The sequence below is a fragment of the Electrona antarctica genome (genome assembly GCF_951216825.1).
Source record: "Electrona antarctica genome assembly, contig: SUPER_24_unloc_1, whole genome shotgun sequence".
Taxonomy (NCBI): Eukaryota; Metazoa; Chordata; class Actinopteri; order Myctophiformes; family Myctophidae; genus Electrona; species Electrona antarctica.
The window spans coordinates 471,487-487,080 of NW_027638775.1; positions in this window are offsets into that span (position 1 = coordinate 471,487).

Genomic DNA, 15,594 nt, shown 5'->3' on the forward strand with positions numbered 1-15,594 from the left:
TCTCTGTAATTAGCAGGCACCAGTGCAACACTATCTCTCTCTCTCTGTTTCTGGCACAACAGCGCCACTTTAGTACTATTTTTCTAACATAGTACTAAAGAACTCCTTTATTTGTCCTCCGGCGACTATACTCATGGGCGATGCTGGCTCACAGAAAAACTATACTCATGATATGACCTTCATGGGCGATGCTGGCTCACAGAAAAACTATACTCATGATATGACCTTCATGGGCGATGCTGGCTCACAGAAAAACTATACTCATGATATGACCTTCATGGGCGATGCTGGCTCACAGAAAAACTATACTCATGATATGACCTTCATGGGCGATGCTGGCTCACAGAAAAACTATACTCATGATATGACCTTCATGGGCGATGCTGGCTCACAGAAAAACTATACTCATGATATGACCTTCATGGGCGATGCTGGCTCACAGAAAAACTATACTCATGATATGACCTTCATGGGCGATGCTGGCTCACAGAAAAACTATACTCATGATATGACCTTCATGGGCGATGCTGGCTCACAGAAAAACTATACTCATGATATGACCTTCATGGGCGATGCTGGCTCACAGAAAAACTATACTCATGATATGACCTTCATGGGCGACGCTGGCTCACAGAAAAACTATACTCATGATATGACCTTCATGGGCGACGCTGGCTCACAGAAAAACTATACTCATGATATGACCTTCATGGGCGACGCTGGCTCACAGAAAAACTATACTCATGATATGACCTTCATGGGCGACGCTGGCTCACAGAAAAACTATACTCATGATATGACCTTCATGGGCGATGCTGGCTCACAGAAAAACTATACTCATGATATGACCTTCATGGGCGACGCTGGCTCACAGAAAAACTATACTCATGATATGACCTCCATGGGCGATGCTGGCTCACAGAAAAACTATACTCATGATATGACCTTCATGGGCGATGCTGGCTCACAGAAAAACTCCAGAGAAGCAAACACGCAACCCCACACACATCTGAAGAATGTGTGTGTGTGGGTGTGCACGCACGCGCGCACGCACGCGCACGTGCACGCGCACGCACACGCACACGCACACACACACACACACACACACACACACTGTGATGCATAACAGCTTTTGATCTATAAAGTGACGTTTGAGTGACACATTTTATATTTCTTCACTGTCAGGCAGAAGACTCTTAATTATCCCCCCCCTGGCCTCCCTGTATTTTAACTTTATCACTGTCAGGCAGAAGACTCTTATGCCCCCCCTGCTGGCCTCCCTGCATGTATTTTAATTTTCTGTGTGTGTTTTTTTTGGGTAAATTAACTCCCTACGTGATCATACACTACAGCAGTCACACACAAAAGTTGTCAAAAGTAGCAGATCCACAAGCTCCACAATTCAAATGTAAAAAATGGCACGAGTAGCAGATTGAGTACATAAATATCAGCTTTTTTTTATCCTTAAAAGTAATTGAGGTTTTCAAAAACTAAGGGCCTATATCTCGGCCTCGCCCTTAGAGTATATATGAATAGAGACGGCACCCAGATGAAACCCTGAGGCGAAATGGACATAGTGGCCGAATTTGATATTGCAGCGTGGGCCCAAACACATGAGCGCGCTGGTCCGTTGACTATCATTGTGCACATTCACGATGACACGTGAACGCTGAATGCCTGCAATGATAGTCAGCGGCAGCGCGTTCATGTGTTTGGGCCCAATCCATCCCAGAATGCACTCTGTTCCTACCCAGAATGCACAGTGAAATCGCCTCATGCGCTTTTGAGCAACGTAATGCAAGTGGATGGGAGGAGAACACGGGTGACGTCTCTATTCATATATACTCTAAGGCCTCGCCCCGCTCCCATTGGGCTACCAAGATGGCGGCAGCACCAGGAGGGGGTGGGGCGGAGGGGGGCGGGGCAAGGCGAGGCCGAGATAGGCCCTTATTATTTGTCCTAGAATGTTTAAATTATTCCCCGCCAACGTTTAAGGTAAAAAAAACCCCTGTGAACCGGAAGTAATAATCTATCGTTTCTGGGGCACTCTCTAAAGACTTTCGTTTGACAGAAGCGCTAAAACGGCATCGCGAGGTTGCTGGGATTTTTTATTGAGCTCCTAAAACATGGATGTTTTGTATGATCACCTCAATCTGAGCTTCAATTCTGAGTAAAACGCTGCTAAAGATCGTCGCTAAAGATATGGACGGAGGGAAAATATTGAATGACGACACAACACGGAAGCAAAGCGCTGCCCTGTGACAGAGACGCCCGTCGCCAAGAACTGGTAAATATAACATTTGCGATGCTGGATCGCATTATAACTCTAAGGCCTCACTCACACCTTTTGATCTAGCATACAACATTGATGCATGCTAGATGTAAGCAAGATGTAAGTATCGGCCGCCCCAATGCATTTCCAATGGAAGTCACATGGTTTGATACAACATTTTGGACTACAAGCTGTTTTTCGACTGTGTTTCGACTGCCCCCATCCCCCTCATACAACACAAATGTTGTGTCAAACCATGTGACTCCCATTGGAAATGCATTGCGAGCTTGCATCAGCTATACATCTCATACAACAAGCATACATCAATCTGTTGCGACCGTGTGAGTCGCCCCTATGGGTGCGTCCGATCACGTCCTAGGAGATCTGTTGACTAGTATAATCCGTCCAAACACGCCCTTAGCTCCGCCACCAGGTGAAACCAACGCAACTTGTAAGGCAGCATCCCTCAACACTCCTTACTTACTAAATACTGCTATTTAAGCTATACAGTATACATGTACACATATTTTGGCATTATGTATGTAGCATTTATTTGACAGTATATTCATAGTTCAGTGAGGAAATGTCTGCATTTTGCCATCTTCTCGTTTCCTCACAAGGAAATGGTGTCACAGACAGAGCTGAAATCCAGTAGCAATGCTATACACACAGACATCTGTGAAGGGAAAATACAAATCTTTGATCTAGGGACTACTAATAAGCTCTACTGTAAAAGCCTACATTCATGTTGACTTGGGAAGAGTGGGAGTGACTCAGCAGTGAGAGCAAATGCTTTTTATTTTTAAATAATGCATCCCCAGCTGAATATTCTTCACTTTTTAATCATGTATTTCCATTTTTAAATATTTGAATTGTATCAGACTATACAGTACAGACGGTAGGCCAAATACAAGTTTGTCTGCTGCAGATCTACAAGCTCGCAACGTCGTGATGGGACACATTGTAGCTCTGCTTTTAGTTTGCTGAAAATGTTGCCAATTTTCTTCAAATATTTGCCAGTTATGATTTAAGTCAACTCCAAAGTTAGTCGTATACAACTACAGTGCGCAAAAATGGAACCAATTGGACCTTATGGGCCCTTTTGGTGACTAGACTATTTGACATTCAATGTTCTTTTTCCACAAATTAGTCTTGGGGGTCTTATACTCGGCACAATACGGTACTTCATAAGCCCTTAACAACGACTGGGTCAAATTTGGCACCACATATAGGCGAGGTAGAAAAGGAAGGCTGTCAATGCCTATTGGGTCAGTTTTGGCACATGCCAATGTAGGACTGGAAGCCCTTTGGCACCATCAAGTGGTTTGGAGAAAAGATTACATTCATTTGAAAAAGCAGGATGTGGAGACAACGTCACATATGGCTCTAGGCTGGGCCGGCTGTGGATAGTTGGCACAGACGGACAGCCAATGAAACAAAGCCTTGCCTTGTTGCCAGGCAGTTTTGCCATCTTTTTAACCCAATCAGAATATTTCACTTTTCTTTGTAGGGGATTTGGAGACTGGAGTTCGATTCCCACTCATGGAAGATATATCAATAGTTAAAGTTAGTTATTGATCAGTTAACTGCCTGGTAATGGCATACCTGGATGTAAAATAAAAATCACACCCGTGTGAACTGAGTGGTGTAAGGTCTTATATAGACTGATCAGCTGTGGTCTGACGTAATGTCTGACGTAATGAAATCACAACCGTGTGAACTGGGTGACCATAGCAACCATGCTCATTTTTTGGTACGAACAGACAGACAGACAAACAGACAGACACGTAAACTAACAAAGCCAGTTGTAGGAGTGGTTTACACCACTCAATAATACAATATGTTGAGTTATAATTGTACCACTGTGTTTTTGACTTATTTCTCTGCCCTTGATTTTCTATATTGCTGTAAATTTACATTGTCAGTAGTTATGATTGAATTGATGAATTTGGATAATTCTTTCCATCTAGATGACCAAGTGGGGTCCGGGGACCTTCAGGGGTTCTAGAGGGAGTTCCAGGGGGCCCCCAGCTAAATGATAGTTAGCAACCAAATGGACCCTTATGGGTCTGTAACTCAGAGTGTACAAATGGAACTAAATGGTTCCATTTGTACACTCTCATAGTTAAATTAACATTGATTTGAAAATATAAATTGGGGGACCCAGAGATAGAAATACCAGAAATGGGGGTCCGTAGACTAATGCATGTCAAATTGGGGTCCTTGAAATTAAACGGGTTGAGAATCACCGCTAGAGCCGTAAAAAAAAATCTTCTCTTATGGGGGGGGGGGGGGGGGGGGCGCGGGCTAATTAGTGTCAATTTGGGGGTCCTTGACATGAACAAGTTTGGGAACCGCTGGTCTAGATATAGCAGTAGTATATAGTAATCATCATTTCCATCTAGTGGCTGTTATAAATCATCACACCATCCCTTTTTCTTGTAAAATCACAACAAAATACTTTTAAACATTTCTGTTGAACTCTTAATATATACATACAAAGATAAAGATAAATAGTATTAGAAAATAGATAAAATAGCAAAAAAACCTGTGGGATACAATATATAGTGCAAATGTATCGGCTAGCAGCAGTTGAAATCCCATCCAAAAAATAGAAAATCATCAACACTGGTGTGTGTGTGTGTGTGTGTGTGTGTGTGTGTGTGTGCGTGCGTGCGTGCGTGCCTCAGGCACAGTAGAGGCGTACAGACAGTTGGACTGTCTGTACGGCAGCCCTCCTCCTCGCCTTCAGAACGAGACTTTGACCTGTGCGTCCACGAAGGCAGCGCCCAACGCCTGCACTGCGTCGCCAAGGTCTGCCACTCACTCACTCGTTAACTAAAACACCTGAAACAGACAGGGGAAGCATATTGTTTTTTAAATGACCGGTTAGTTTGATTAGAAAGTTCTGCATTGTCCCTATAACTCATGCATCAAATCACAAAACGTGTCGGCTGAGTACAGAAGGGATTCTTCTAATGGTTTGTTTGATTTATTGATTGATTGATTTAATACTTTAATAACAGCTTGCAAAGAAGTACAGAGATACAGATAATGCTAAAAGGATAACACAGGCCTTGTTTCCATTCTGGTTCTATGTATTTGTGACGGGGTCGGTTTTGATAGGCCAGCTAGTGCCAAAATGGTTTCTGAGAGCTGGTGATTAGGAAATCACCTGCACCTGCATAATTGGGTGGAGCCTTTAAAATGCAGAAAGCAGAGCACAGAAGAGAGAGAGCAGTGCACAGAGAGAAGAAAGGTGGTGGAGAGGAGCAGAGGGCAGAAGAAGAAGGAGCTGGCTGGATGGAAGGAGAGCGGCCATGGATGGGGGCCGGTGTCGGGGCACCGAGGACAGGGACACTCCAGCCGTGGAACTGGTTGCTTGGCACCAGGCGGGGTGTGCCCTGCCCGCCTGTGGCAGGACCCATCTGTGGAGGTGCTGGGAGAGGATGCCAGAGGAGAGAAGGCCCAAGGGAGAGGACCTTATGAGAGAGGCATGCAGGCTGGGAAAGAGGGGAAGCCAAACCATCTCAGCAGAGGGGCAAAGTTGCGACTTGCCCCTCTTTCGAGCTAAGTACCCCCTCTATGACCTTGAAGTGAATCTGACAGCATGTGCAACTGGATTATTGTTTTAAACGGACGATTTTAGTTATAGTGTTATCTCTTGTTTGTCAGCCACTGAGACAATTACTCACTGTTTGGAATATTTTATTGGCCTGGTCGTTTGCATGTTTTTATATTTTAACTTTTATTTTGTGTGCTGTGTTGTGCAACTGAGACCAAGTAGGCAATAATAGACCAAACCACTGATGTAAGTTGTTTGTTGTTTGACCCTCAAGGACCCCCCCAGAAGAACAAAAGACAGAAGGCTGCTATTAAGGAATATATGGACTGATTGGACTGTTCCCTACCCCAGGAGAAAGAAAGATGAACATTGTTTTACTCCCATAACCGGATACAGTACTTTTTTATGTTTAATTCTTTTTGCAATAAAGCTGTTTATTGCGCCCTTGACCTTACTCTGTTTCACTCTGCTCAACCCTGGTAAAAGAACCTGTGTGTCTTATGTATTTTATTGAAGTGTTTTAAGTGGAGTCCTGGGCTCCACAGCCTCCAGGTGGCGTAGTCGGCTACTTTGCATTATACTTTTTTAACCTCGCCACAGACAAATTTTGGCGTAGTCGGCAGGACCAGGTCACTTGAGCAGAGTTGAAATCAAGGGTTTTTATTTTTCAGATATGTGCATTGTGTTTTGTTTTAAATTGCTGTTTTTCAGGTGCACCATGGGTGCCAAGGTTTTTTGGAGACTGTTTCAGAACTTGACTGGCCTGACATGCAACTGTGGCAGGGACTGCCAACCTTTAGCCATGGGGGGATGTGACGGGGTCGGTTTTGATAGGCCAGCTAGTGCCAAAATGGTTTCTGAGAGCTGGTGATTAGGAAATCACCTGCACCTGCATAATTGGGTGGAGCCTTTAAAATGCAGAAAGCAGAGCACAGAAGAGAGAGAGCAGTGCACAGAGAGAAGAAAGGTGGTGGAGAGGAGCAGAGGGCAGAAGAAGAAGGAGCTGGCTGGATGGAAGGAGAGCGGCCATGGATGGGGGCCGGTGTCGGGGCACCGAGGACAGGGACACTCCAGCCGTGGAACTGGTTGCTTGGCACCAGGCGGGGTGTGCCCTGCCCGCCTGTGGCAGGACCCATCTGTGGAGGTGCTGGGAGAGGATGCCAGAGGAGAGAAGGCCCAAGGGAGAGGACCTTATGAGAGAGGCATGCAGGCTGGGAAAGAGGGGAAGCCAAACCATCTCAGCAGAGGGGCAAAGTTGCGACTTGCCCCTCTTTCGAGCTAAGTACCCCCTCTATGACCTTGAAGTGAATCTGACAGCATGTGCAACTGGATTATTGTTTTAAACGGACGATTTTAGTTATAGTGTTATCTCTTGTTTGTCAGCCACTGAGACAATTACTCACTGTTTGGAATATTTTATTGGCCTGGTCGTTTGCATGTTTTTATATTTTAACTTTTATTTTGTGTGCTGTGTTGTGCAACTGAGACCAAGTAGGCAATAATAGACCAAACCACTGATGTAAGTTGTTTGTTGTTTGACCCTCAAGGACCCCCCCAGAAGAACAAAAGACAGAAGGCTGCTATTAAGGAATATATGGACTGATTGGACTGTTCCCTACCCCAGGAGAAAGAAAGATGAACATTGTTTTACTCCCATAACCGGATACAGTACTTTTTTATGTTTAATTCTTTTTGCAATAAAGCTGTTTATTGCGCCCTTGACCTTACTCTGTTTCACTCTGCTCAACCCTGGTAAAAGAACCTGTGTGTCTTATGTATTTTATTGAAGTGTTTTAAGTGGAGTCCTGGGCTCCACAGCCTCCAGGTGGCGTAGTCGGCTACTTTGCATTATACTTTTTTAACCTCGCCACATATTCAACTCATCAAGCGTGGGCATTGTGTGTACAGGTTGACCTTGCAAAACAGTGCAAATAAAAGTGAGATTAGACAAAAGTTGCCTGCTAGTGATTGTAACCATGTTTTGCAATTATATACTCTGTTCATATCTCTCTCTCTCTCTCTCCTGCCCTGCCTACACATCTGTGAGACCCCACTTCTGCATTGCTGTACTGAAACGTCACACACCTGTCCTCAGACGATTGAGGGTTGTCCACTCCATGCGGGGCAGGTGCTGGCAGGAGCATCTGTTGCCTCCTTGATGTAGTGGTGAAGCCTGGATGTTCTGCTGCCTTCCACTGATCCCTCCATCTCGCCATCACCCAGGAAGCCTTGGAGGTGTCAGCTGGTGTTGTGTGAAGCAGTTCCTGGGCCTGTGTGGCAAAGGGGCACAGGGACTTGTTGTATGGTTAACCCATTCTGGGTGGGAACCCCTTTTGGTGTTTTAAGCATTATGTTATACTTTAGCTATTGACAAATAGCAGATCTACAAGCTCATAGCGCGGCACCGAGTGCGGCACTACGAGCTTGTAGATATGCTATGTTTGGAAAATCTTGAAAATGTGTTGCAAATATTAGAATATATATTCTTTTTTTTTTTTTCTTATAATTTTTATCCCACAATTTTGTAACCCATTTTTTCACCCCTGTGTCAATTATCTAATGTGATCCTGGGCTCTACACACCCTCCGCCAACCTAGTCCCCATATATGGGAGACATGGGGAGACCAACGAACTTGAACTCGTGCTTCCTTCATGCCTGAGTGTCCAAGTTGCTCCTTTACACCTGACAGGGGGGAGTTTCCCTGGTTGGACGTAGCGCGTGGAAGGAACACGTTATTCCAACCAGTTCCTTTCCCCTCCATCAGGCGCCCCGGCTGGCCAGGGGGAGGCAGTTTAGAGACCAGGATTACTGCATGTTTTTTGTGAGGGTACCTACCCTAGGGGACACGGGGAGAACATGCAAACTCCACACAGAAAGGCCCTTTCGCCAACCCCGCCTCGGGTATGGGCACTGATGACGCGGAGGAGGAAACACGCCGCCAGCACCCACAGCGTCCCGAGCGGGAATGGAACCCAGGACCTTCTAGCTGTGAGGCGACAGCACTACTAACTGTGCCACCATGCCCCCAGAATATATATTCTTTCAGAGCGAATGTTTTTAACTCCAGTCTTTGCTTCTGGGGGGGGAGGGGGTCAGCGGCCAAATACTGATAATTCTGGGGGTCCGTGACATGAAAAAGGTTGAGCACCACTGACATGAAAGCATAGGTTTTTCATGATTTAGAAGACACTTGTACAATCGTCCTCATGTCTACAACTGTTGAAAATACTAAATAAAGTATCAAATAAATAAAAAAAGGACGTCATCCGCTTGCAGCGAGCTATACACCTTGAAAAGTCATGACTCTTACTAAACACCAAAACTCAAGTGTACACTTAAACTGTATGTTGGCTTGTTTACTGTTAAGTGAGAGACCCACAGTTTGGAAAACACTGCATTAGCTGTCTGGGTATATGTTGATATGACAATTAAAATTGCATTGCTTTTTTTTTTTTTTTTTTGGGTGGTTGAGTGGTTACATACATTCACACCTCATTCTTAGTTCTTACTAAGCCTCCTTCATCTCTCTCTCTCTCTCTCTCTCTCACACACACTATGTTGTCGCCAAGAACGAGCTCAATATTTACAAAAACATACAACCGTCACTCTATTCTGAGTGATGCGGGCTAGAGTTTAAAGCCCAGGAGAAGGCCGTCGCTAGCTTTTCAGACGCCGCCCCCCTCTTGGGGACGTACACGTTTTTACACCCTATTCGAGTGCAATCTGAGCTCAGTCCAAATGAAAGCATTTGTTTTATTGAGCATAGTTAAGTTGACAAAACGGCACAGGAGGATGAATCACGCACAACATTACAACCTTGACTTGGGCTGAAAACCTTACGCCCAAATACGGAGATGACTGGTGTCATAGTGGTGATGTTATACTGTACATGAGTGACGTCATTATACTGGTGGTCACATGGAGTCTGGTTTAGTTGACTCGATGTCTTCTGGTTTTCCTTCATTTAGTGACCTTGTTGGCAGTGAGCACACTGTTGGTTGTCATGGCTACCAGTTCCCACCTGATGTCGTGTGGGAGTTCAGACTGATCCAGACTGTAATGAATAACTGCTAGTTTACATAAAGTCTTAACTCTTTGAGAGTTTCAAGGATTTCTATATAGTTTGTGGACTTCTCTATGGCAGAATGGCGTTTTTGAATGATTTATTGAAAATTCTCTGTTGTGAATGTGTGACAACGAAAGACCTTCAGAGAAAGCTTGGCTTGTCTGCTTCCAGGAAAAAAATGAACTGAGTTGATAAAAAAGTTTTTGTGTTGGAAGCCATTTAAAAGAGCCTGCATTTACACTGGGTAGTGTTTCTAGGACAACAAAAAAAGTTATGCCCGGTTGAAGTTTTATTTTCTAAATAACTTTTTTTCTGCTGGGCGTACATAGCCATGCAATATCTCATTTTAAAGGGTGAGTTGTCTAGTTCAATTAAAATAAAATAAAAAGTTTCTCACATGTACCACTGTAGATATTTTGCCATCTATAAATAGCATGGTCAGTCATGATCAATCTGACCTATCCAGCTAAAAGTCCCCCTATCTCTGAATTGGAACATCATATAAACTCAATTCTTTTTTGGGGTAAAATTAGACATGTTTACATAGTCTTACCAGTACCTTGTCTATTCATGCATGTATCTCAAAAACCTGTTGTGAAGAAACAGTTTTGATAAAAAACACATCCAAGGACATTGTTTTGATATGACTTTGTGCCCATGATATGTATCAAAATATAGACTTGAATGTATACTGTATTATAACAAAAAATTGGGTTCTTACCATCTACCGTTACAGAGTAAATCACAGTTGAAACTCGCTTAGTCAAACCATAAACCTCAGAATAGTGAACAAAATAGCCATGACAGGTCTAACTCATTGTAAAAGCGTCTTTTATTTTTTATGACTACTAACATAATACAATTATAATAAATATTACAGAAAATAAATAGGCCTACATACAAAACAGTTGTCCCCAAACTACCCAGTGTCCCCAAACCACTGCATTCCAGTTGTTCTTGACGGTGTGTGTGTGTGTAGGCTAAATTTAAAAAAAAAACAACAACTGAAATGAATGCATCCGGTTCAGTGTCGGAGAACTCCATCGCAGTCTTGACTCTTCGTCTTCATCATCATCATCATCATCATCATCATCATCCTCCTCCTCCTCCTCCTCCTCCGATGCCAGTTCTAAATATATAAAAATAAACATTTAGCTGTAGTCAGCCCGGCCAATAGCCAGTTGGGGGGGGACGGGGACGTAGGCTATGTGACATCATCGTCATCATCATCATCATCACACGGAGACACACTAAACAATGTACAATCATGATTGTATACAGTATACAATGAATGCGATTATCATGCAAGCTCAGACGTCAATGAAACGTCATACAGATCTTATATAATACGCTACTGTTAGCTTCACTCCCCGTCCCCCCTCCGATCCTTGTAGCAAGGTCATCATAACCACGCGTTGCTTCAGTAAACGATGCATGTTTGTTCTCCGTCTTTGTAGACAGTAAATAAAAGGAGCGAACATTACTCTAAAGATCAGATCGCCTATAAGGCACGCTACAATATAAAATAATTGTACTGCCATGCGTGCATGCCTGCTACGATACATTTGTACTGCACCGACCCCCCCTCCAGCCATTAGCCAGCACCAATGCACCGACCAACCGATCGACACCAACACCCCCATTAGCCAGCACCAAAGGTGCTGGCTAATGGCTGGGGGCCATCGTGGTGAGTCATTCTGGCGTCATGATCTGACTAGTAGTAGTAATTATCCAAGCATCTATTTGTAGCGATCATCTTATGATTTCTGATCACTATAGAAGGGCATTTTCTACAATAAGATTACCTCAAAACATTCCGGGTTGATCGTCTTCTTCAATGGTTTCCCGGTATAGCTCATCGGACGACGATGGGGAGACAATGAAAAAAGGAGGGAGGGAGCAGCGAGTCTCGCTGTAAGCACTGGACCAGGGCTACTCCGCCTGGAGAAGGCGACTGGGACGCGTATGGATCAATACTACTACCACAAAACTCGCTCAAATAAATAGTACTGCTTTCAACTTTTTCTGCTAGAAAATCGCTCGGGCAAGACGGCAAAACAGGCAAAAAAATGAAAACTATGAAGACTCCCTCTGCCCCCACTGTTTACAGGGGGTGGGACCAGCTTCCAATGGAAACACGTACACGTGTGTCACGTGACACGGGTTTTCTGGGTAATGTAGTTGGAATATAAGCTCAGGAATTTAAACAGCGCTTCGGAGCATATTAATATGTTTAGATTAATCAAAAAAGAGAAAGACGCCAATTGGCGTCATTGATCATTTACAGAATTTAAGCAATGACGCCAATTGGCGTCTTTCACCTTCTAAGGGTTAAGAGAAGGACTCAAGTCTAAGATGTACAGCTCATCAGTGACTATGCCGTCTCTGCGTTTGTATCCCCCGAAAAGGATGATACGATCTCCCACCATACAACAGCACATACCGCTCATTGGACTCGGTCCTTTCCCCTTGGGCTCAACCTTCTTCCAGGAGAAGGTCTCTGGACGGAATTTCCAAAAATCATTGAAGCGTCCATACTTCCAGTTATAGCCACCAAATACGTACAGCTCTCCATTGTAGATAAATGCTGAATGACCACAACTTCCTAATGGAAGACGCCGTGCAGAAGGTGTGTACAGCCAGTGGTTGGTCTCTGTGTCAAACACTCTGATGGTGTTGTAGTCGTTACTGTCACACAGGCCCCCAAATATAAACATCTTTGTCCCGATGATGGAGGCAGATTGACCGTATGAAGCAAATGGTGCAGTTCCTCTGCAGGTGTTAATTAAAGACCAGACCATTGTGTTGGTGTCCAACTTGTACATGTCATTATAGTATACAGTCTGGTTGTATCCTCCATGGATAAACATGACCTTCTCCAACACACAGGCTGAGTGGTACCTACGCTCTGGAACAGTACCAGAAACCATGCTAGGTTTGAACCATCTGTGGGCGTCGACATCAAATGCAAAAAGCACATTGCAGTAAGGATAGCCCCCCCAGATGTAGACTGTATCTTCAACCAACACAGCTGTGTGGCCGTAGCGCCTGGATGGAACCTCAAGGTGACCGTCTCCTCTTCCAGGTTCCACTGGAGGTAACTTCTTCCAGAATAAAGACACTGTGTTGAAGACATGGACATCCATCTGTTCCATGTTGTTATATCTAACACCGTCACGGCCTCCAAAGGAATAAAGTTTGTTCCTTACTGCTACAGAAGCATGTTCGACTATCTTTGGTCCTCCTGCTTTTGAAACGGTCCAAGACAACATGTCTTTCTCTATTTCTGTCTGTCTGTCTGTCTGGTTCTGTGTCTTCTGGACGCTCTCTTCTCTCTCGACTTCTACAGTCCTTTTCAACACGGTGCATAATCTTATATATCTTCCGTTGTTTGAAATCAAACGCAACACAAACTGTTGCCATGCACGCCTTAACAATACCAATTCGCACAGCAATTATTTTCTGCACCATTTGACTCAAATGTCTGTGTGTCATATTCTGCTATACTTGTGGGTAGAGATGTCCCGATACTGTATCGGTATCGGAAAAGTATCGGATCGGCTCTTATTTGGTCATATCGGTATTGGCAAATATGCCAGTCTAAGCACAGATCCGACACAGGGGTAAGCGGTTGACACTATGGCAGGTAAATAAAATGTTGGGGCATGTGGAGTTTGCTTTCAAGTTGCACTTTTGACTGAGGAGTCTGCTATAAACACAACACGAAATATATAGCTAGATAACTATAAACACTATTCCCGGTTGGTGGACTTCAAAATAAGTTATTTTTTCTTTTTTTATTATTATATTATATATTATTCTCTGGTATCGGTATTCGGTATCGGTTAACACAGAAATTGTGGTATCGGGATCGTTTCGGAAACGAAAAAAGTGTATCGGGACATCCCTACTTGTGGGGACATTTGGTCCTCACTAGTGCAAGGGGATTTGTCTTCGTTCGAGATCTGTGTAAAGGAGCAGTTCACCGCAAACATTTGACTTATTACTTGCGCAAGCAGAGCGCACAAGTAAGGTGCTTTATCCGGCTCTTTGATGTGTATGCCGTGGTACATACGATGGTGACGTAACAGAGATAGGTTTCATATTACATACATGTATACATAGAGACATTGGGCTGTATTTTGCGTGTCTTAAGTACCAGGTCTTATTACTTAACTTAAGACCTGGAGGCGTGGTCAATGCTCTTTGGCCACTCAGAATAGCCAAATGGCATTGATCACGCCTCCAGGTCTTAAATTATGTAATAAGACCTGGTACTTAAGACACGCAAAATACAGCCCATAACCTTTAATCCACCCGACACTGAAACATATCTTTATTACGTCACCATCGAGAGACTTTAGAGGGTTATACCCCACATTGATACATATCTTCATTACGTCACACTCAAAATCAGTATATGTACCACGGAATGCGCATAAAAAACCCAATTGACCACAATACACTATACTTTTCAACTTACAACTTACATATACAGGTACATACATACAACTTACATATACATACATTTCTTCATTACGTCACACTCAAAATCCGTATATATACCACGGCATACGCATAAAAAAACCCATGCGACCACAGTATAGTACTTTTCAACTTACAACTTACATATACATACAGTACATACGTTACCTATTAGCTAACCAATATTGAAACATATCGTAATTGCGTCACCATTGACGGACAGTTATAACCCGACTTCAGTATTTAATTCCAATGTTTTACAAAGAGGCTGAGATATGAAAGTCTGTAGCAGCAAGGAAAGCGTGCAAATATTGTGGTCGTGTTGGGACGTATGCACGTGACCTTGGTAGCTATATATATATACTGGACCTTGATACCAACCAAATAATACAAATCCTGTTAGTGTGGAGGTTGATGGAAAGATCAAGACAAAACCAATAGACATTGCCAATCATTTTGCTGACCATTATGAAATCAAGGTAAATAATCTCAGGTCCAATATGCATGTAAATGCCTCAAACGAAGAACTGGTGGGAAATATAGATGCACAGATTATGCAGGGGAAATAATGCAGTTTTGTTTTACCACCAGACATATCTTTTGGTGAAATTGGGAAAATGTTGTTGTTGCTCCCTGAAAACAAATCTCCAGGGCATGACCTCATTGACAATAAATTACTAAAATATGCTGCCCCATTTATCGCTACACCTGTGAAATACCTATTTGATATTTCTCTGCAACAAGGCAAGTTTCCGACAATATGGAAGCATGCAAAAATCTGCCCTATTCCTAAGAATAGTAAATCCGCTTTTACTGCCCCAAATAGTCGACCAATCAGCCTACTTTCCTCCCTAAGTAAAATCTTGGAGAAAGTAGTTAGTGATTATATATGGAAATACATGGAAACAAATAACCTATTAACTCGTGCCCAACATGCATACCGTAAAAACCATTCCACTGAAACAGCTCTCATTGACATGACGGATACCTGGCTGAATGCTCTCGACCAAGGTAAACTTGCATCCATTTTACTCTTAGATTTCACTGCCGCTTTCGATCTGATTGATCACACAATTCTTCTAAAAAAATTAAATCATTATGGCTTCAGTCAGAATTTTATCAATTGGATGAAATCCTATCAGTATGGCAGAAAGCAGTCTGTATATGTCAACGGCTCATTTTCCTCACCTCGTTCTACTTCCGGT